Raw genomic sequence first — 22,482 nt, 5'->3', positions numbered from 1 at the left:
GTAAGGAAGGATTTCCACACCTTGAGGTGGAAATCTCTTCATTCCTGGATGAAGCTCCCAAGTGAAGTGGTAGAAACCCCATTATAAGACGTGTTTGCAAGACGGTCTACCAAACCTGTAGGTTTACCCCGCTGGATTTTATTGCACACAACCGGCTCTCTCGACATCTCTACTTTGAATGTTTGAAAATATTAAGCAATTGCCTGGGACAGCTCCAAAAATCACCTTATCAAAATCACAGCACATCTGACTAAAGGAAAGTCAACCACCAAAGTGAACATGTACAATCACAGCAAAAACACTTCCTCGCAGAAACTTGAGATCAGTCTTCAAATGTTCCACTCAACATAGCTTGGTGTTAACAGCTGAGTAGTGCTTTTTAAATCTTCGTCTTTGTTTGCCCATTCGTTTTGTGCATGGGCACAAAAGTCAACACTGAAGTATAATTTCAGACAATGTATTTCCAAAATTCTTTCAAGGACCACCACGCTCTCACAGAGGCCTGAGCTATAATATACCATTCAGACTCCTTCATCTATGTGTTCTAAGCTTTTCTAGGGTTGAAGTCTAATGGGAATTGTCTTCAGACTTTTTTTTATATGGAAAAAACAAAACAATCTTGTACATAATTATTCCCAAATTGATATATTTTCATTTCAAAGTAGAATTAGCATAAACACATTTGATATTCTCTGCCTATCATACTTGCCTTAAACCCCCCCCTCCACCCCCCCCCCAAATATTTCAGCACACTTTATTTTTAGTTTTTATAACATACAGTCCATCCAAACGGAAAACATACTATTAAAAATAACATGAGAAAGAACCACATAAGTTGCAACAACCTCCTTGTTCATAGTGCATACAGTATAACAGAGATATAGTTCACAGAGGGTCTGTTTAATTACATGAAAATATTTCAGTTTTTATACATGCTTGGATCTGTGTGAACAAGCCATCTGGACAGTGTTTACTGTGAATAAACATCCCATGAAAGGTTAAGCAAGGTGTATACTCTGCGGATGGGATACACTTCACTGAACTGTACCAATATTAAGCAAAACAGACAGCCAGTTAGAACTGTATAGAGGAACATGAACCTTCAAAAGGGAGTTCTTTCTGATTTTTAAGTATTTATCATTATAGAGTATGAAGTGGGATTAAATTAGTCTTCCAACATCTCACGTTTAATAGTGATCTACAGAAGTCTTGGGGCAAGCCTAGGAAGTATTCCAAACTTGACAAGACTTCTGGATTTCTGTTTTTATCTCTTTGTTTCTGTTCATGTTAGCCAGCTCCCCCCCCCCCCCCCTCCATGCCAAATAAAAACACCATTACTATTACAAAAACCAAAACGTACAAACAACCTAATTGCGATGGGAAAGAAAGGTTTACTGCAAATTCCTCTCTCTCACTCTTCAACAGGAACGTGAGAAGCCCTTTTCCTGAATCTTAAAAGCAGATCTTTCTCATGATCATGTAATGATCATACAACAATCATGATCATATTTTCCTCCTCCAGAAACGTTCAAGTGATGCTCTTCCCATTTATGTGGAAATCCTACAAGTGACAGCCATGCAAGTCTGAGATGCTCTGAGTACCCACATTCAGGGAAAGGCTAAGACAGATCTTCGAATTAGAAGTGGAATGTTTAATAGCCAGCAAAACGTGTCTCAGAGCTAAATAAAACCCAGAATAGAGAAAAAAGGTTAAACCCAAAGTGGGACACAGATTCTAAATCTAAGGGAGTTGACCTCAACTCTAATAGAACGGGAACTCTGAAAAAGCACTCACATTTTAAGGCTTGTCTTCTCAGTCCTCTCCCTTTGCTTTCTACCCTCTTGGATCATCATTCCAAGCTCTGTATTTCCAGCAGAACACTCCCCTTTCAAACTATTAACAATTCAGTTCATAAACAGTGTTTTTTCTTTACTGTGGCAATTCTCCAAGGAGAAGTGAGATCATCACACAATTGTTTCTTCCACAGAACAATAACTACTCAGTACCAGCATGTAATCATTAATTAGGAAGCAGAAAAGAAAAAATAAGAGAAGCTGCACTATTCTCTCCTGACATTCTTCTAGGCACTTAAAAGCCTCAAAAAACACAAGCTAAGCACTTATTAATAAACACGTAACTGGAGAACTAAACAGTGTTGCCAGAAGTACATTTAAAAGGCTTCTCACTGTGGCATTTCTCTCCTGCTATCTTACGGATAATCCTGCTAAAGAATGACTGGATCAATGTCCTAATTGCTGATCAATGCATGCTGAATAGCTCAGTATTTGCAACAGCAGAAAGTGCATTACTCACCCTTACTCAAAGAATTCAGCTCCGTTTTGACCCTGGTGCTGAGACAAACTAGCATCTAAGCCACAAGCAATTTTTCACCAGCAGACAGTTGCAAATTCAAGCATTTGTCAGACTAAGGAGGTATTTGGGGCAGCGGCTGTCACTGACTGTAAGTACTGCACCCGTCATTTGTCACTACAGGCACATCAGGGATCCTCAACCACCATTTTCACTACAGAGCAAGCTCTTCTTCCACTTGTCATGAGTTACTGCCCAACAATCTGCCTCTTTGTGCATCTTTACCACAGGCTAAACTTACATACCTTTGTCCAGCCCTATAAATTTTCTTGATGTCCACTTATCACACAAGTTTCCCTGTGCACTACAGGTAACACAGGGCAACAGAGAAGGCAGCAAATCTCACATATACTATCATATACTTATATATTATACTTATATTATACTTATATACTTATCATATACTAATGATTAAAAGCACAAGCTGCCAAACAGCCTAAATCATACAATCATAGGATCACAAGGTTGGAAAGGACCTACAAGATCATCTAGTCAAACCGTCCTCACATTATCATTGCTTCCACAAGCAATCTGAAGAACCCAAGCAATAATTGTCCTTCATAAATCTTCAAGCTCCTCCTTAAAGATAAATCAAGAATTCTGTCTGATACTATGGGATTATCGACACATATACCTACACTGGTTAAATATCTTACCTACACGTAGTTCACACTTTCTCTAAAGCATGTATTTGCACACTTCTGTTTCTGTGTTAGTGCCTTTCTACAATATGATGCTGTTATACAGACTGCCATCAGTCCTCTGGTGGACTACAGACATCCTGCTTGTTATCATCTAGCTGATGTTAGTCACAATCCCAAGCTCCTCGTTATTCCAGCTACACAGCTGGAACAATTAAAATTCACATTTTCCTAGCCTTCCTGACACTTCCAACACAGCTGTTTCAGACTCCTGTTGTAACATCATTCCTTTGATCATCCCTGTAGCCCTCCTCCACATCTGTTACATGATGAGCTCAAGCTCCTCTCCTTCTCTGGAGATGTTTAAGACCTGCCTGGATGCCTACCTGTGCTACCTGGTGTAGGGAACCTGCTTTGGCAGGGGGGTTGGACTCAATGACCTCTGGAGGTCCCTTCCAACCCCTACAATTCTGTGATTCTTTTGGAGTGCAATAACCCTAACCCGCTTACACTCACACAGACCTTTCTCCTTCAAGGTCTTCAGCTGCTGAACTTCCTGCTCACAGGAAAAGGGTCTTGCATTACTTCCTAAGCTGAGGCTGTAGCACCATCCAATTTCAGGCATTCAGCACGAATGCCAGTCAGGTGCCTGTTAACAGTCAAGAGAGAAAAGTGGGAAATTGGTGCCTAATTAAAAATCTGCCCCCTTCCACTGGTTATATAAGAGATTAGACTGCTAATTTTGAGACCAAGGTTAGACTCAGTAAAGTGAATTCCTGTCAGTGTATGGCCTGATACTTTGCTATGTTGAATTCCATCCCTTCATTACTACAAATCGTAAAATTAATTGTTCCTGTACAATCACTTCACTTAAAGTAGTGCACAGGAAATGAATGTCCTCCTCCCATCACAAAGTTTCAACAGCCTGCTTTTCATATAATATCATAACAACATCAACTTTAAAAAAAAAAGAAGTTTTGAGAAACCTTGAGGGTTTTTTGAGAAAGTCAATTAACTTCATTTTATAACTAATTCATTTTACTTATCGACCTCCACTTGTCTCCCCTTTTCTTTGTAACACTTCTTTGCTTGAGTTCATAGCTCTTACACTCAACTAACCCTCCTCTATCTTAAACAACAATTTCAAAACTGCACCATCGTAAAAGCCTCAGTAGAATCCAGAGAGACCAGTTCTAGTACAGTTTTCTTTTTCAAGCAAACCTTCTTATTAAAAAGAAGATGTTAGGTCAGTCTGACATGACCTATCTCTGGAAAATAGATTGTGTTTCATCGTCTTTCTATTCACTTTCCATGTCTTTAATTATTAATTCCTTCAAGTCTTCTCTAAGTTTATTAAGGTCAAGTTAAGAACTCTGAAGTTGCCTACACTGCATTTTCAATTTTCTTACAGCTACGTATTATATTCAGTAATATAAAGTTATAAAAGTCCTTTTAAAAAAATCTTAGTAGCTGAGCTATATTTTAATTATCCATTAAATAGGTACCTTTAAGAAATTCCTGATTACATGGCAACTTTGCACATCACTGTGATAGCCAGAAAGTTTGAATTCTTTAAAAATAGTCAAGATTCAAAAATGTCTGCTTCTTCTGAGATTACAGAGTTATGTGAAATTATCAGTGAAATATCCAAGACTTTTGATATCTGAGACCTCAAGTGAGAAGAAGCAAAGCAAAACACAGCTACGGCCCTTGTTTAACTTGGTATGCAAAAACTCTGTGGACATTTGTGCTACATAAGCCTCTACATAGGGTGAAAAGTACCATAAACTTCAACCATTTAGGACAATTTCTTACATTCACAAACTGTTAAATGCATTCACGTAGACTTCTTGATTCACTGGGTGTCTCAAGCATCTTAGATCCAGATAAGTTGTTGTGTGGAGGTGTACTTTTCCTGATAAAATTTAAAAGCTTTTTACAAGGATAAATACTTCATACCATTCAAGAAAATTGCCCAATAGAATGTGTGAACCATTGTTTTCTATATGAGAGTTCCTTTAGCACTTTTGTATCTCTATTTGCTCACCATACACGTTGCTGAACATGTGCTATATATATATATATATATATATATATATATATATATACACACATATATAAGTACCTTAAACACACAAAAACTCTTTCACTTAGTCTGCAATTTTAAGTTCTCTTTTTGACCCAAATTGGTCTATTTATCTCTTAAGCTGCAAGTAATCATCCTGTTAATGATCAATCATCCTGTTAAAAGTACGAATACCTTGTCTCCTTCAGACAACCTGGACATGAATTCTACAGATGCCTTGGCTGGTCAGACACCTAGTTACTGATTTGATCTTCAAACAGGAGAACTGAGTCATACACACTGCCTCTTTAAAATGGGTTTGTAGCTGACTGTACATGCCATAATGTTCAGCTGGTTAAGATTCCTTGTGAAAAGGACAGCATGGATTCTGTCTAAATTTATACTTACAGGGCACCTCAATAAACTAGTTCAGCATGGTAACTCAGCACAAGAGCACACTGTAACTATAAGGTACGGCCCTACTGAAATCAGTAGAAAAGTTGAGATTTTTCCAGATGCAGGTTTTATTATTAACCTGACTTCCTGGAAGCTCCACAAGTGAACAGTGGAAATGATCCACTCACAAAGTTTACAAGAATGAAAGCAGTATGCTGGGAAATTATCTTGAGGTATGGGTTAGATGGTTTGGATTAAGTGCTATCCCCTCAGCATGTCTTAGTGAAAGAGTCCTGAAATGCTCACAGAGATTTTTATGTAGCTCATCTAAGCATTTCCCAAGGATAATGCTGAGGTTATTAATAATTAGGTACTGGAAATTTTGTAATACTGTAATAACTTTATAAATAAAGTACAAGCAAAGGGATAAAATTAGTATGTTATTGAATTGAATGTAAACTTGGAAAGAATAATGTTCCAAACATTTTAATGCCTGGATATAACAGTGGCATTTAATTCCAGACTGCCCCTAATTTATTTTGTGCTTGCAGATAGCATGTCGTAGGTTAAATACCTGTGAAAAGACACAAAAGTTCCCCTAATAAAGAAACAAAGTAATAACCTACAAATTATTGCATTCTTCAGAAAACGCTTGAAATTAAGCTGCTTCTCCCAAAGTCTCTGCCCTCTACAGACATTCTCATTAGCTGTGTATCTTCTTGTCCTCTAACCCCTTTTTTTCATCTTTCTCCTTGCGTTCAGGCTCTACTCAATCTGATTATGCCTTCATTTAGTACATTATTCAGACCCAGGCCTTTAGTCTCTGCCTGCACTGCTAAAGTCATGATTAATTCTTCAGACTAAAATCAACAGTCAGATAGAAAAACACTTAATGTAATGTAGAACATTATTAAAAGGCCAAGTGCCTTGTATTACGTAGTAACTGCACACATAGTTACTGCAATTATACGTACCAATCAGTCACCACACACTCCATTGATTTATCCCTAACAAGAGGATGATGAACGTGATGGCCCACAAAGCATGATCACTGTGCATTTAACACACCCATGTATTCACACAAGGCGGCTGCTCTGCATCTCAATGTAATTTACAAGCCGGCAAGAAGGAAAAAACAGGAGAATGAACAAACTAATGGGGTTGTTTCTGTTAGAAACAAACTAGTTTCTGCTAGAAAATAAAACACAGCAAAAGCAGAGAGTAAAACTGCAGTAAAAACTAACTACCATTACTTGCACAGCAATCTTCTTGACAATTATCTCTCCCTAGTCAGTCACTCATGCAGTTTGTCCCTTAGTCACATAGGCCACTATATGCATTACCAGGGTACACCTTTAGTAGCTGCCCCCCCCAGACACTGACTGAAGAGAAAGCAAAAACTGCTACCTAACAGGGGTACCACTGGAAATAATTTATGTCTCAGGCAAGCACATTAAGGAGGCAGCACAACCAAAAGAACTATGTGGAGCATGATATACACAGCACTGAGCTTGACTCTTACTGAAGAAGCCACTGAATCCAAATTAATTCAAAAGAAAACATGCACCAAACACCAAGCAAGCATGCAAACAGAAGCGGGTGACATTCTCTTTTCTTTTTTTCATATTTTTTCTTTGGATCTAATCTAACACAATGCTTCAAATGAGTTGTGGAATCTGTCTACATGGAATTAATTGCACTGCCAGGACCACTTTTGAGAAATGCTTAATTAGGATGATGTGCTGTCCCTGAAGGGGAGCCCTAAATGCTGTTTTTTTTCTGCTATTGTCACAGATTTCTTTGAGAGTGTGAAGACAGAACCCACAGGGGACAAGGCATAGTTGTCTTGGAAAAGAATGAAAATGCTGTAAGAAGCTGCACTGAACAGGATGGAGATGCAGGATTGCCCCAGGCATATCTTTCCCCATGCAGACAATGGCTAATAGAAGAAATAAAGATGGCATGAATGACTGGTATTACTGCAATTCCTTTTAAGTCTCAGTAAAGCTAACTCCAGGGTCTAGCAATGATAATTTGCTGCTAGCAATTTCATCCCTGATGTCTTGAGACCAAACGCGTGCTGGACTCCCAAGCTATTCTTAACTGAAGTGTTCAGCATGGTGTAATGAAAAATTAAGTCCCCACATAAACCCCAAAGCATCTTATGTACTGCATTCCATTCTGCCACAGTGAAACAACCCAGGCCAGAGCTTGCTTCAGTCCCAGATTTAGGTACAATTCTGGTAATAAACCCCTCCAGACTTCTCTGTAACTGATGTCAGTCTGCACTGAGACATGTATCTGATACAGGGAAGACAACTGCTACATGAGATCATGCATTTACTGGCTCTGCTCAAGTTTTCAAATGAGCTTGTTTGCCCTTAGCAGGATTGGGAAAAATGCCTCTGAGAAGTAACAACTGTTCTCTAAGGCAACACTCATTATGCTTAACTCTAAAATGACACTGGGGTCACTATATCAGTGATGAGGAGACTGAGGGTTCCCTCCCAACTTGTGCACACGACCAGCCACAAGACCACAAGTATGACATTTCATCTCTCACTGCCTCCTATTCCCGCACCAGCAAAACCTCCAGCCTCTATTTGCCTGCCTGCCTGCTTTGATCCACTGCATCACCAGCACATGTGTCACCATTTCTCTTATTCTCTGAAATCCCAGATGTCAGGTGCAGTTGGTCAACATACAGTCCACCAAAAGCTGCTGTGGCCTGCAGGAAGCAAGAGAGTCCCAGCACTGAACTCTGTTTGAGAATGAGGGGAAAAGAGCATTGCCTCACAAGAATCTACTGCCAACAGGAGCCCTATCAGGACACACACTTGCCACACAGTCTAGTCATGTAGCATTAACCTCTGCACGCTCCCACAACACAGGACCTAAATCAGCTCACATTGTGAAGAAGGAAACACTTGACAAACCTAGAATAATGTCATGGCCCAACAAGATTCCGTTCCCAACCTAAAGGACATCGAGCTATGCTACAGCAATATCCAATCACCACAAAAGCAGATCTGCTTTACTCCCTCTGCACTAACTCAGTGTTCAAGGGAGGAAAACTAAACAACCACCAATTCACTCTTACAGTAGAAGCAGGTTACAAACGTTGGCCTTCAGCACAGGCTGTGTTTAAATCTCACAAACTTTTAGAAGCACATCAACTGTTCAAAGATGTGTTCAGTTTACACTGTCACTAGCTAACAGTCTTCCTGAGCTTCTGTAGGCAACACACCCAAAGACAGCAGAAAACCCCTGGTGAATACAATAAAGTATCCACAGTACAAAAAACAGCACAAGCATATCATTGATAACAGGTACAGGACCCTGCCAGCACTTTCTCATTTGTAAGAAAGTTATTTTTGCTCTATCACCTTTAACTTCTTCCATTTTTGAACTTCTGCATTCAGTGTCCATAGATCATCACACATTATAGTATTAATCATTAAAGCTGTTATTACCTTTCTCCAGCTTTCAGAGATGAAATTCAGCCTGGGCATCCAGTTCTTTTTAAATAAAGCCTGAAAGACAAAAAAGGACAAAGTGTTTCTGACTGAATGGATCCAAACGAACAGACCAGTATTGGAGGAAAAAAAAACCAAAAAACCACTCTAAAAAAACACAATATAGGAGCAAGTGGGAAAAAAAAAAATCACTACATTCATTAAAATGTAGTGTTGACACTTTATAATGTAGCTCCTCCAACACTGGAAACAGAAGCTGCATCAGTTCTGAGAACAAAGAACCAGGTACTGTTGCTGCACCTTTCTACGCTTAATGACAGTGACGTTAATCTTCCTTCAACTATATTAATGAAAGCATGCATTTAACTAAAGAAACTTTTCTGTTAAGTTTGTAAAAGACCCAGTGCAGTTACAGTACATGAAGCTTAATAAAGAAGCTACTTCATGTCACAGCAACAATCTTGCTCACCCAGCACAGCTTCTCAGTTCTTCTGAACTTTTGCCTGCCCCTTCCAGCTGCAGTCAGTGCCAGGCCACCAGAACAACACATCACAAAACCATCCCTAAGAGGTTTCTCCAGGCAACGGGAATGCAAACAACTGAACTGAGAACCTGCTCTGTTCTGCAGAGACCCCCAAACAATTTTCATGCCCTACAGGCCCGGTCTGAATTCAGATGTCACTGATGAAGAGGTTCAAAAGTTTCACCTTTTATTACCAAAACTCACTGTGACAAAGAACACACTGTTTTCGGCCACATCAAGAACACTTGCCACACCTAAGCAACAGGCACCTTAACATTCTTTTTCCCTTTCAAGAAGCACAATGAAGATATCTCCTACCACCAAATGTGGAATGGGATAAAATGTCCCATAAATCAATTAGTCCAGAATCCTTAGCCAAGTTCATTGTAAAACAAATACAAAGCACGCAGCCATCACACAGCATCTAACATTTCACCCCTCGTCTCTTCTCAGTCCCTATCTCAGGACACATTTGTTATTTTGTAGGGGGACTGGTCTGTGCTTTTAGGTCTCCACTTTCTGAAACGAAGCAGGAGTACCCTGCTGAAAAGTGTTTTACAGCGGTAAACAAGGAGCAGGAATATCACACACTGGCATGGGGGTAGCTGTGGCGTTTGATAGTGCAAAACCTATTGGGATGGTGAATGGGGTAAGATACATAGACAAAACCTGGCCCAGCGCTTCTTTCTATGCAGAGAGCAGCTCACAGAGTGAACGATCACTCCAACTCACTCATTCTAGAAGAAAACCCTGGAATAAAATGTACAAAAAAGCAGGGGATCAGCATGAAGGAGTAAACTGTAGATCGAAGTATGGATGAACCAATGGAAAGGGGCTGTGACACAGGACAGTGCAGGCCAGGAGCCAGCTGAGCGCTCTGGATCTCCTCAGCCTTGTGAAGGCAACAGCCAGACTTCCTCTAATGCACTCCTACTGGTTACTGTCTCTTGCTATAGACCAGATGTGACTATCTCAGACCTAACCCATCTTTTCCTTGCTTTTCTTTATTTTAATAGCATGAAAAATCTGGGAACTTTTCCTTGTCAGAACAAAACAGTCTGCCTGAACCCATGCTGGGCGCAGTCACCCATTGCAATGTCCCAGCATATTGCAAGTGCAGACATCGTGGAAGAAAAGCTCAACCCCAAAAAGCAACATCAGTGCATCCAGAATGTTCTGCTCACTTACTTCCCACTGCTCAACTCTTTTCAAGGGGGAACCCAATCCTCACCAAGAGGTTCTGATTTCCCAGCCAGAAGGCCATTGGGAGGCTCCTAGGCCAACCTGCTCACAACAGGGCCATCCCTTAGGTCTGACGTTGCTCAGGGCCTAAAACATCCCCTGGCAAATTGTTTGACTGCTAGACAACGTGTTATATATGTCCAGTGCTGCTAGAACCAAGCAGGCAAGACAACTTGTTCCTGTGGGAAGAAGCTACTTCTCTAGTAAAATATCCAAGTGGGGAAAATTTATAAATATACGCAGGAGGATTAAGAAAGCTAAAACTTGAGTTCACAGGAAAATATACCGATGAGTCACAAATAGAACAGTCCTTAAAATGTTAAATTCAAGGGAGATTCATAAATAAAGCAGTGTTCAGACTTGTAATGCAGTTGTTAAGATTATGTCGTCAGCTTACAATGGTGCCTGTGAACATTCAAATCCAACTATTAAAGATACCCTAGCATTGAAATCTAAGAGGAAACCACATAGACTAAAAAGAATTTCTGATTTAAATTGGGATTCTAATGGTTGAGAAAAAATGAAGAAGAAAGACCTAAATGTCAGACAATGCACCCACAATAAAAGCAGATATCCTGTTGGGGTTTAACAGCTAATGAGCTGCACAAAAAGCAGCAATGAAACTGAGTCAGAAATACTGGCTACTGCAGGCTGAACGCTGACCAGTCTGTAACCCGTGTGAAAAAGGGCTTATGAAGGCAACAGAAAGGCAGCCTCACCAGAGCAATTCAAGTGAAGCTCTGTGAAGCTCAGAAACATGAAGGCTGAGACAACTTACAGTTTGGACTCCAGAAATACCACAACAAACACCAGAAGGGTGAAAATAGAATTTTTAAAATTATAATGTTTATCTTAAAATAATGTTTATCTTAAAAATAATGTTTATCTTAATTCTGTTAACTGAAATAACAGCAACCAAGAAAGCTAATTCAGTCAAGAAAAAATTTGGTATTTATTTAAAAGAAGCGCTATGCCATTGCTTTAAAAGACACTAGACTCGACGCCTCAGGAAACTCTCCAGTCCCATGCTTTATGCACTCAGCAGTAAAGCATGTAAGATTTTTTACAGGAGCAAGCCTCTTCAAAGAAGTGGCCTTTAAGTTGCTCAAGTTTACCTCTCTTTTCATGGTCCAAGGTGAAAGTGGAATAAATTCAAGGTTCGTTTCTCATCTGAACTGACAGCCATAGAAGCTACAAAGCATTTAACTTACTCTGGCTGTTGGAGAGTTCCTCAACAAGGATGGAGACATATGATATTACGTGGAGCTTTGTTCAAGGTTAAATGCAATATGCAAGGAAAAGTCATTTACCATTTTAATTATTGCCAGTTGGTAAATTCAATGCAAGCACATAAAGCTCCTAGTTGGTATCTTTTGTAACTTATTTATGACTTACGAATGTATTCATTTAGTACTGTTATTTTTTCTTTTTCCATTCTAAAAGCAGGACACATACTGTGAAAGCTCCTGGGCACTGCACAAGCTACTCACAAAGCAAGTCACAGCCAGCCACAGTCACAAGGTTAAGTGCTGACACAACAGACCTGCTACTATAGTTACAACCCTGTAATGTGTTTTACCACCACTCACCTTCAAGGCATTTATATAAATATGTAGATGTGGTAAGTCATTTCACTTAAAATGAAGATATGAAAATGGGATGATAATGAATCTAAACATCTTATATAAATGCTATGACTAAATGACTAGTTCACCGGCCATAAGCAAATCATACTGCATCTCCTGTAGCGCTTGAGAGCCATCCCTACTGATATCCTACCACAGTGTCACCTCTTGCAGGTACCCGCCTCCTTTAGATTGTGCTCTTCCACAGCTCAATTTCACTGAATTGTTAGTCTGCCTATGAGCTCTCTGCTTTGATCACTGGTATTTTTTAATTGCACTGCAGTAGTGTTTTGGCACCTGATTTAGAACCACTGAAGTGCTTGCTTTCCCTGCAATAAGTGAACTGAATGTCAGTGGTATGTGCACAGGTAGTGAGACCAGAGAGGCCACTCTCACTTGCTTATGAAAGAGTCTAACTGGGTGCAGATTCAAACCCCTTTGTTTTAGCTTCCATTGTTCGTTTCTTAAATTACATGGCCTTGCAGTACCATCAAGACCATGGCTGAGTGTAGTAATGCACTACTACCACACTAGAGCACCAGTTTCTTGGCATGTTCTGTCTGGTTTTCTGCATTAAGAAACGATGATGAGGAGGAAAAGATTCTTCAAAGACTGCAGTGTATTTTTGCTTAATTAAAACTAAACAGAAATCATTTTGCAACTGATTGATGACGGCATTTCAAACCCTAGTGCTTGCTGCCAGATACTAAAAGCCATTCAGATCCTTCACTGTAAGGAAGTACTACATAATTAGCCATTTTCATCCCAGTACTTTGCACTTGCAAACAGGATTACTGTGCAAACTGATAAGAACATCAGTTCTCACTTAAATGTGCTGTACCTTTATTCCTGCTTCCTGCAGTGTGAAGCATGTGATACTACTCCCTATAGAGAAATCACCTGAAAGTTTGATACAAAACAAACACAGAAAGGACTGGAACTACTGGAAATCCCTCGCTTTCTCTTCCTCTATGCTTCTTCTCTATGCTTCTTTCTCACTCATTAAAGAGCAGCTAAATCACTCAAGAGAGGAATGAATGTCTAACTTTCTCCTTCTGAATTACATGTGCTGCCAACATCTTTGAAAAGTACTTGAATCATGACACTAAGTGTGGCTTTGTCCATTAGTCAAGCAGAGAAAAACAATGCTACTTTGATAGAAGCAAGCTCTTATCCTTACTCAGAGGGGAGTTGAGCTGATACAAGTTACTGCCTCCTGTTGCTTGTCCTCATTTCTCTTCACCTCATGTCTGTCAGCATAACTGCACATTAGTATCACACAAACATGATGTTTTGTTTGTTTTCGGTTTTTTAAAATCTAAAATACTCTGACAGGAAAAAGTGTAAAACAAAACAGCTTGTGACAGCTGTTTTAATTTAAACTAAGTCCCTTTAACAGAACTAAGCTGAGGAACAACTGTCTTAGCTTTTTACGTTTTTTAGGCAAATTTGAGGAGCAGGAACTTCTGCAGAGGACAAGCAACTGCAGATGAACCACATGACAGTAGAGCTGCAAAGAAATGCTAATTCAAAGCACATTGTCAGCGCCAACATAGATCAGAAGACATTTCCTGTAAACATATCTTGAAGGCACAAATCTCCAGTAATCAGCCTGGCAACATATTCTTTTTTGAGGTCAAGATAGTTAAGAACCTTGTTGCAAACCTCGACTGCACAGAAGGCAGAATACACTGTGTCTTGCTCTGTTCTGTGTCTTTTGCAAATAAAATATGTCTTTTTGTAGCAAATGAAATATATGCTTCTTTAAATACTTTTAGAAACTAACCATGTATGACTTGAGATGTCTTACCTCATATTCTATGTTTCAAAATACCAGTCTTCAAGATTTTAAAGACCAAAAACTCTCTCCATACTGAGAAAATTATTATCGTGATTTTTATGGCAGCTCTTTCTGAAGTACTAACTTACACAAAGATGCACTCACCTTTATATCAAGACATGTCTTATGAAGAGAGTGGAAACTTTCTTGAGCTGACTTTCTCAGAACTATTTCACATTTGCTTGCGTTATGTATGCAAACTCTTTCACAACACTGAAGTTTCAGCTATTTCCAGATCTAGTTTGAAAAGAAAGAAAACACTCATCTATGACCTACATTCCCTGTTGCAGAAGTGCTTTCTTCAGCCTCCTAGTACCTTGCTGTGCTTCTGAATGTGTAGCATCTTCTTCTTGGGCAGAAACACAGTCACCATTTACTTAGTCTGCACCTGACTTTCATGGAAAGAGAATCATAGCACATGCCGATACCTCCCGTGTTCAAACAAACGTGGAGACAGAGCCTACAGCATTCCCCAGTATTAGGCCTGTTCTTCAAAGTCGTCACATAACCACCTCCATGACTCAGTCTAGCTTATGAGTACTGTCCTACAAAAACAGGAAGCGAGGAAAACAAGATTACAAAATACAGCCTCAAGGTCAAATTGGTTTATACGAGGGCATCCTGTATTTCACATTCCATTTCTAATTTTATGGAGAAGTCCCAGTTTGCTATTACAAGTATGACCAACCCAACTGTTTGCTATGTGCTTGTGCAAAGGAGAGGAAATTCATGAAGAACACTAAGAACAGCAATTAACAACTTCAACGGTTTTGTGATATTGTTGATAATAAAATGTATGGTATTTGGTACTAAAATTCTCCCTTCTTTCATTTTTTTTTATATCAGTGTCACAATAGGACATTCTTCTTAGCTACTATATGGCTATTCTGTCTGTCCTTCTTACCATAGGAAACTATCCCTTGAGGTTAAACAGTATTCCATGGAAAGCCAACCCTTTAAGTAGTAATGGGTAGAAATTGTCTTTTAGCAGCGTAACCAAGTTATAATTTTCCAAGGATGTTCAATGCTATGAAAATCCCTAGAAGGATGACATTAAGAGCAGTTTTCTTTCTAGAGTAATCCATCACGTTGATCTTGTCCTACACACAGACATTATGGACCTGCAAATGCAACTTGAGGGAAGTTTTAGGTTGCGTTATTAGCGACACAAAAAGTTAGGCTCACTGTGAAGGCATCACTTTCTTGCGTCCCAGAAATATGAACTAAAGAGGAATGGGGAGAAAAAAGTGCATGATGTAGGAAAGTTGGGAAAGTGATATTATACTTTCAAAAAATAAATGCTGCAAGACATTAACAGTCTCCATCAGCTACCACAACCCTCCAAACACCTGCATACCTCCCTTATTTCACTTAGAAGCCTTTTAGAGACCTGAAAAGGTTGCTGGTGACATATTAGCCATGTGCTAGGAAGGAATTACTCTTCTAATTTATCCTGGGTGCCCTGCTTATGATAGAAAGCTGTATCAAGTCTCCAGACTAATCGAGAATCAAGTTACCAACAAGTTCCTGCCCGCTGCTCATCACAAATATAACATCAGCTAAGCAGATCTTCAAATGGATAAAATGACTGCTCTGCCTTGCATTTCTCTTTTTGCTGAGTTTATATGAAATCACTCATATGAATTTATATGAAATATAGAGGCATCTCCGGTTTTTAAAGAGACTTATTGTTACACGTGCCAAACTGTGCCTAGCCCTAAGTAAAATCTTACCAGTGGATCCTTCTGACATTTTTCTATTTCCCACTGAATAAAAGACTGGGAACATATTCTGAAACATAAATCCTAGTAACAAGCAAGAAAAGAATGCTCAGTTCTTCTTGAACTAATAGGAAATCATTCCAACACACAAAAAAAGTATTTAGAAGGTAGCCAAAACTCAGACAGGCTGATGTTGAAAGCAGGCATCCTTCCTTCATCGGTTCACGCAATCACACATTGGCAATCTCCCGAGGTTTGCAGAAAAGCAGATGCTTCCTTCAGATGCTCCATGTGCAAGCAGAAGTTTGTCCTTTCAGGTGCCCAAGCAGGTCCTTTTCTGTTGCCCTTTGCATCCTGAAGGAGCTCGGCCCTTTCCATCACCCCCATGCACCAAAATGACTTCGTGTTTCCAAAGGATTCTGTAAGAGAGGACTGGGAGACTGGTGCTGCTTCAGCTTGACAACATAAAAAGTTGCTGCAGGTTCCTCCAGCCTGCAGGCACCTGTGCCCTTCACAGAGCATCAGGTCTCTTGGGCAGCAAAGCCACCTCAGCCCACCCAGGCTCATGGGAACTCACTGTTGAGTGCCATTTGCAGTTTCACTGAGCAGGAGCGCCCAGATAACTGACTCAGTCTCTCTTAGACTGTATTAGCTAAAGGACAGTAATACGTGCAATCAGTTGCTAAAGATGATGGTAGAAAGGATGTAGCAATAAAAGACGAATAATCACCATATAGATATAAATGTGATTATTTAGGGTCATAATGTGGGATATGCATCTGATTGTATTTCACTCCTATCCCTTCAGGTGTGACTTCATGAAGCTCACCAAAATAAGTCTCCTCAACATCTCCAGCAACAGTGCTGGTGGCTTCACTCCAGAGATGACAGGTCTTCATCACTGGAACATGGATTAAGTGTTGTCAGATGCAATTCCCTTCAGTTCAACATTTCTTACTATAATCAAGAGTTATTATCCCCACCCTTATGGCTACCTACCATTCACCTGGTATTCAGTGAAAGAGCAGCAAATAAACTGCAGAAATCCTTAGTGAATATTTAGTACAGAACATAAAGCCCACTAGGCTCTCACAGTACCAATGCCTACTGTTGGGAGAAAGCAAATTACAAAACAGTGCCACTATGAGATAAGATCACATGCAATTTCTCTGAAATTAGAAAACTTGGACCACTGCTCTTCTATTCCCCAACTGAACTGGGGAGACATCACAGAAGCTCAGCTAAGAACACCGATCTCCTCTAATTTCTTTTCAGCAAGAGCAGTGATGCAGTGGCACAGGCTGCCCATGGAGGTGGTGCAGTCACCGTCCCTGGAGGTGTTCCACAACCGTGTGGATGTGGCACTGAGGGATGCGGTCAGTGGGCATGGTGGGGGTGGGCTGGATTAGATGATTTTAATGATCTTTTCAAAACTTAATGATTCTCCGATAATTGCCCATTTTTCTTCCCACCATCTATTTCTGGTAGCTAGTTTCTAAGTTTGCCTCACTGCATATATGCTGGCAAAAGAGTATTTAATTTTCCACAAAACTTTTCTGTGTAAAGTCACTGTCCTGTAGAAGTATTGACGCTTTTAACATCAAGTTCTCACCAAAGACTCTACAAAGGTATGGGACAACCACTAGCAATCTTCATTATGTGGGCAAAACCAGACAGGCCATGTTCTTCCTACTACTCACTACCTCCTGTTTACTGACATGCCACTGAAAGTCATCTACTTATCTCAGGAAGAGTGTAAGTTAATGAACTTTTCTCAGGCACTCACACTTGAGAGAGCATCTAAATCAGAAAGACTTCACTCCAACCAGCTCAACTACATGCATGTTTATATCACATATTCATAGCCACAATACTAATATTTACCAATAGCAGCATTCAGGATGTGATTCTCTTTATGCAAACCCTCTACAGTACTGCACAGAGCTCAAAAGTGCTCTTATTGCAAATTTTCCTGAAAAAACAGAGGAAACTGTCTCTGTGGTATGATTATCTCATGACCTTCTATGCACACTAAAAGAATCAGCATTTGACTGTGTCAGTCCATATGCCCTCACAAGAAGCCCACTCTGCTGCCCAAGAGAAGTCATGTTGAGGCCAGGGGAAATGCATCTTTTCTTTAAAGTCACACCACTAGCATCTCTTTTAGAAACGAGACAGAGGAAATCTTCCAGGGCAGCTTGTATTTCACAGATCCAGGGTTTAAAATCTTACCTATAGAACATAGGACACTAGCTGAAATGTGTGGCTTGTTATTGCAGTAGAATACTGCAGCCTCTTTCTGTTTTGTTTTGCATTTTCAAAATCAGATTTACTGCCCAAACAGCTTGCAGTAAAGGACATACTTCATTATTCACCTCCGTCTGTAGTAGCTCTGCCATCTGGCAATGCTTTGCATTTTGCTAAAAAATTAATCTGAATTAAGGATCATGAACCCATTTCTTTTTAATTGTGCTTTACTTAGACACAGGAGGTCACTTTGCAGTGATGCAAGACACTCTATCTACCAATCCACCGCTGTTTATTCAGGCTGCAGAAGTAGTCTGCTGCTTTAAAAGATGCAGCACAAACCAAAAGCTGAACTAATCCCAGATTTCTGCATCTCTATAAAAGACAAGGAGAATTCAGTACAGAAATAACACACCATCGTAATCGAGGCCATAATCTTATTTACCCAGAGTGAAATGAACTATACTTATCCCTATGCTGGCTCTGGTTCCAGAGCTGGGGGCGAAGGACAGCCATGAAGAACTGGGTAGGTGGAAACTCAGGCCTTGAAGGCAAATGAAGATATCATTTATATAGTCACGGTATGGACAACATCTTTTACTCTTTATTCAAACTTGTACACACTCAAGAATATACAAAGGTTTCAACAGACAAAAACTGGAAGGGATACCAAACCTCAAACAACGCAGTGCAGTGGGAGTCCCTCCAGCAAGCTAGGCCTTCAGGGCAAAGTTGTGCCCAAACCTCCCTCTATGCCTCTCTGCTTCAACTGCTCCAGGATTAAGTGAAGAGCTTTTCATGACATAGCACATACAAAGACTTCAGAGTTATTTCCCTCTCCCCTACAAAACAACTGTTTAAAATATGATACAAACAAAACAACTTAGTCAGAAATCAGGAAAAGCTACAGGGACAAATCAGATGCCCTGTACATGTACACATACATACAATTAAAAGGCTACCAAAACAACTCACCTAAAAACTCAACAACAAAAAAAAAATAATAAAGGTGGAGTTCTCCAACCTACGAGATGGATCAGTGCAATTCACCCTGTGAGCACTTTGTTCCAATACAAACTCGTTTCCAGAGGCTTACTTCTAACATGCAAAAAAAGAAACAAAAAAGCTGTAACAGAGCCAACTCAAACAAATTTCTTCCCTCCCTCCTTTTCAAATTTTGCGTTGGAAATAAAATCGCTCTAAATAACCACTGATGCAGCTCTTGTGTAAGGCAACAGAATAGGTGCATCCTCCAGTGGAAGATCTCAAAGCTTCAAGAACGCTGGCGAAATGCTCTGTTCTCCACTTTGCCCCTCATCTCTCCACAGCAACAGCTGTGCTGCCTGCCAAGTCCCTTTCTCACACTGCATGAAGCAGTGGTAGGAAGGCATCAGATGATACCAGTTTCCAATTCAAAACTTCTGCTCAAGGCTTGAGGAAGCAGAACATAGAAGAGATCTGAGATAAACCAGCAATAAGGCTTTGTGTGTGCCAGGGAATCAGTGTCAGGGCTCAAAATACATAGATAGGGCAGAGCCGTAATGGAAGCTACAGAAATAAACAGCCCACTGGACCAAGTAGGAAACAAATAAAGGAGCAGCTGAACACTGCACCTCCTGTTCACAACATGAGTGGCACAGGAGTGAAAGGGAAGTATGGAATCACACAACCCTTTACAGCTTTGCATTTTTTATGGCTCGCCCGTGTGAAAAATCTACCAAGGAGAGAGAATCATAAAACTGGTTAGAGCAGAGCAGCTGAAGTGAAAATGGAAAACAAGAGCTAAAGCTTCACCAGAAGAAGCTTCAGCTAAGGACAGAGTTAACAAAATTCTAAGTGCAGCACTAACAAAACATGCTCAAGTTCAGCCAACGTCTTGCACTTGGGTCAAAGCAACCCCCACTATCAGTACGGTCTGGGGGACTTAAGGATGGAGCACAGACCTGCTTAACAGGATTTAGGAGTACTGGTGGACGGCAAGCTGGACAATGAGCCAGCAGTGCGCTCTCACAGCCCATAAAACCAACTGTATCCTGGGCCGCATCAAAAGAAGTGTGGCCAGCAGGGCAAGGGAGGTCACCCTGCTCCTCTACTCTGCGCTGGTGAGACCTCACTTAGAGTACTGCTGGAGGGCTGATGTGGAGTCCTCAGCACAGGAGAGACATGGACCTGCTAAGCATGTTCAAAGGATTGCACAAAAATGATCCAAGGGATGGAAGAGGACTGAGCAAGCTGGGGCTGTTCAGCCTGGAGAAGAGTAAGCTCCGGGCAGACTCGAGAGCAGCCTTTCAGAATCTAAAGGAGGGCTATAAGTAGGGACAGACCCTTTAGCAGGATCTGTGGTGATAGGACAAGGAGAAAAGGTTGCAGGCCCACAAGCACCAATGATGTCCTGTAGGTTGGGAACTGGAAGAGGGGGGATATTCTGGGATATTCTGCCTGGATAATATTTACTGCAAAAAAAGAAGGTTGTGGAGATCACAAACTCTCACAGTTCATATGCTAAAACCACAGGTGAAATGCTCCTACCAGTTTCTGCTATACTTTGCCTTTACGGCCTAATACAAAGCCAACAGGAAGTAACAAAAACTTTAAGGGTGACTGGAGGAAGAGTCAATGTAACTGCTTCCTTTGCACATAACACAAAGTTCGAAGCACTCCTCTGCACAAACCTCTTCTGCCTTGGTCATTCCCACTTTAGCTGTGACTTGCTAATAAAGGATGGCATGTAATCATCAAGATAGCATCATAATAAATCAACATTAAACCCGCTCTAGTTTTTCCCAGGTGGTTTCCTACTCACACAAAGCAAACTGTCAAGCTATCTTGCCAGGCTGGGCTTTTTGTTTTGTTGAGCTGACACTTGTTTTCATTCAGTGCTACACCAGCAGCAGGCAGGGCACAGGGAACAGCATGAGACCTTGATGAACCGGAGGGAGCTCTCTCTGGTGGTTACTGCTTCCACTAATGGACAGCTGGGATGGGGAGTCAGACAGGGGCAAGCCCTCATCTGGTGTTTTAGATCATAAGCATGCAATTTCTCTTCAAATATGTTTGCTGTTAATTATTTAACTGCAACCATAACATATTAATAAAGAAATTATGGAAACTCAATTGAAGATATTTAAATTTCATGATAATAAAGTTCTGGTTTCACAGAATACAGAATTCTTTCTCTATATGTATACAAACTTAAAGGCAAAAATGAAGGTAAACACAATTCTGACACGGTATCAGAAAGCAATAATTCACATACAAATCAATGGAAAAATTGATACTTTAAAGAGTGTTTTATTCAAGTTTTCTTGATTTGGGAGAAGGAGGGAAGTCACGTGCCAGAACTTTGTTAGTGAGCAGTCCTAAAACCAACCCTCATCTTGGAAAAACCATCTTGAATTTACAATCCTGCAACATGAGACATATTTTATATCAGAAACACAAACCATTAAATTTGGTGATCAAGATTTTGCTCTGGGAGATAAGAGCCCATGACTTAAAACTACGACATGGTGTAGTTTTGAAGTTCTCACGCCGTAGTTTTCTAAGTTGGATGTCACAACAGCTGTAAAGATACGGCAGTTGTGCTAATAAATCTTCTATTCATTTTATTTAGAAATTTAATCCTTTTTTTTCTTTAAAAAAAAAAAAAAAAGCCATGCCATATCCAATTAATTCATAACACTGGGCATCAGTGAATGCTCTAAATTAGTAAACAGAAGAAAGATGCTGTCATTTTTCAAATGACCTTATCACAGCACCATATTTAGTTGAGAGAAGACAGCAGTCATTTTTGTGCAAATATATTACTACAATTCAAAAAGCAAAGATTCCCTAACTCAGAAAATCACTCAGGGAGGACAGCAAAGGCTCAAAACTCAGTGAATTCCACATGAGGAGAATTGGCAATACCAGCCTACATTACATTAAAATTACTGCACAAGAGTGAATAAAATAACAGTAAAGCCACAGAAAAACTGCTTAACTCACTTCTGCATACATAAACAATAACTAAAATACATCCCACTTTTTGCATATAGCCAATTGTTGGAGCAGGATATGTATATATATGTGGGCTTTCGGTGGCACAAAATGAAACAAGCCCAGGATATGGATATATGCTTTCAAGAGTTTGAAGAGGCTGTTTACATCCAGGCACTGCGCAGAGGCTGTTTACATCCCAGGCTGTGCGTGCTCCCAGACTGCACGCTATAGGCAAAACAGCACTGGGTCTTTAAAGGTAAACAGTCATAATTTTGCTATTCCTAACGCCACCATTTCTTATTTTGTCAACGAAGAAATTCACAAGCCTGTGTATTTGGTTGTAAGCAAGAGCTC

The 22,482-nt window shown here is 40.2% G+C and overlaps 1 protein-coding gene across 14 annotated transcripts in view; it reads right to left on the bottom strand.

Annotated features, from left to right (window-relative positions):
• Positions 1-22,482, bottom strand: part of INPP4A (inositol polyphosphate-4-phosphatase type I A) — a 112,909-nt gene that overhangs the window by 61,171 nt on the left and 29,256 nt on the right. For all 14 annotated transcript variants that reach the window (XM_042866693.1, XM_042866692.1, XM_042866700.1 and 11 more), the window contains exon 2: positions 8,947-9,006. The gene's annotated coding sequence lies outside the window, so the exon portion shown is untranslated. The remainder of the gene's footprint in view (positions 1-8,946; positions 9,007-22,482) is intronic.

Source organism: Lagopus leucura, unplaced genomic scaffold, assembly GCF_019238085.1.
Source record: "Lagopus leucura isolate 7727_CA_CO unplaced genomic scaffold, USGS_WTPT01 Super-Scaffold_100001, whole genome shotgun sequence".
Classification (NCBI taxonomy): domain Eukaryota; kingdom Metazoa; phylum Chordata; class Aves; order Galliformes; family Phasianidae; genus Lagopus; species Lagopus leucura.
This window is presented reverse-complemented; position numbering and strand designations above follow the sequence as displayed.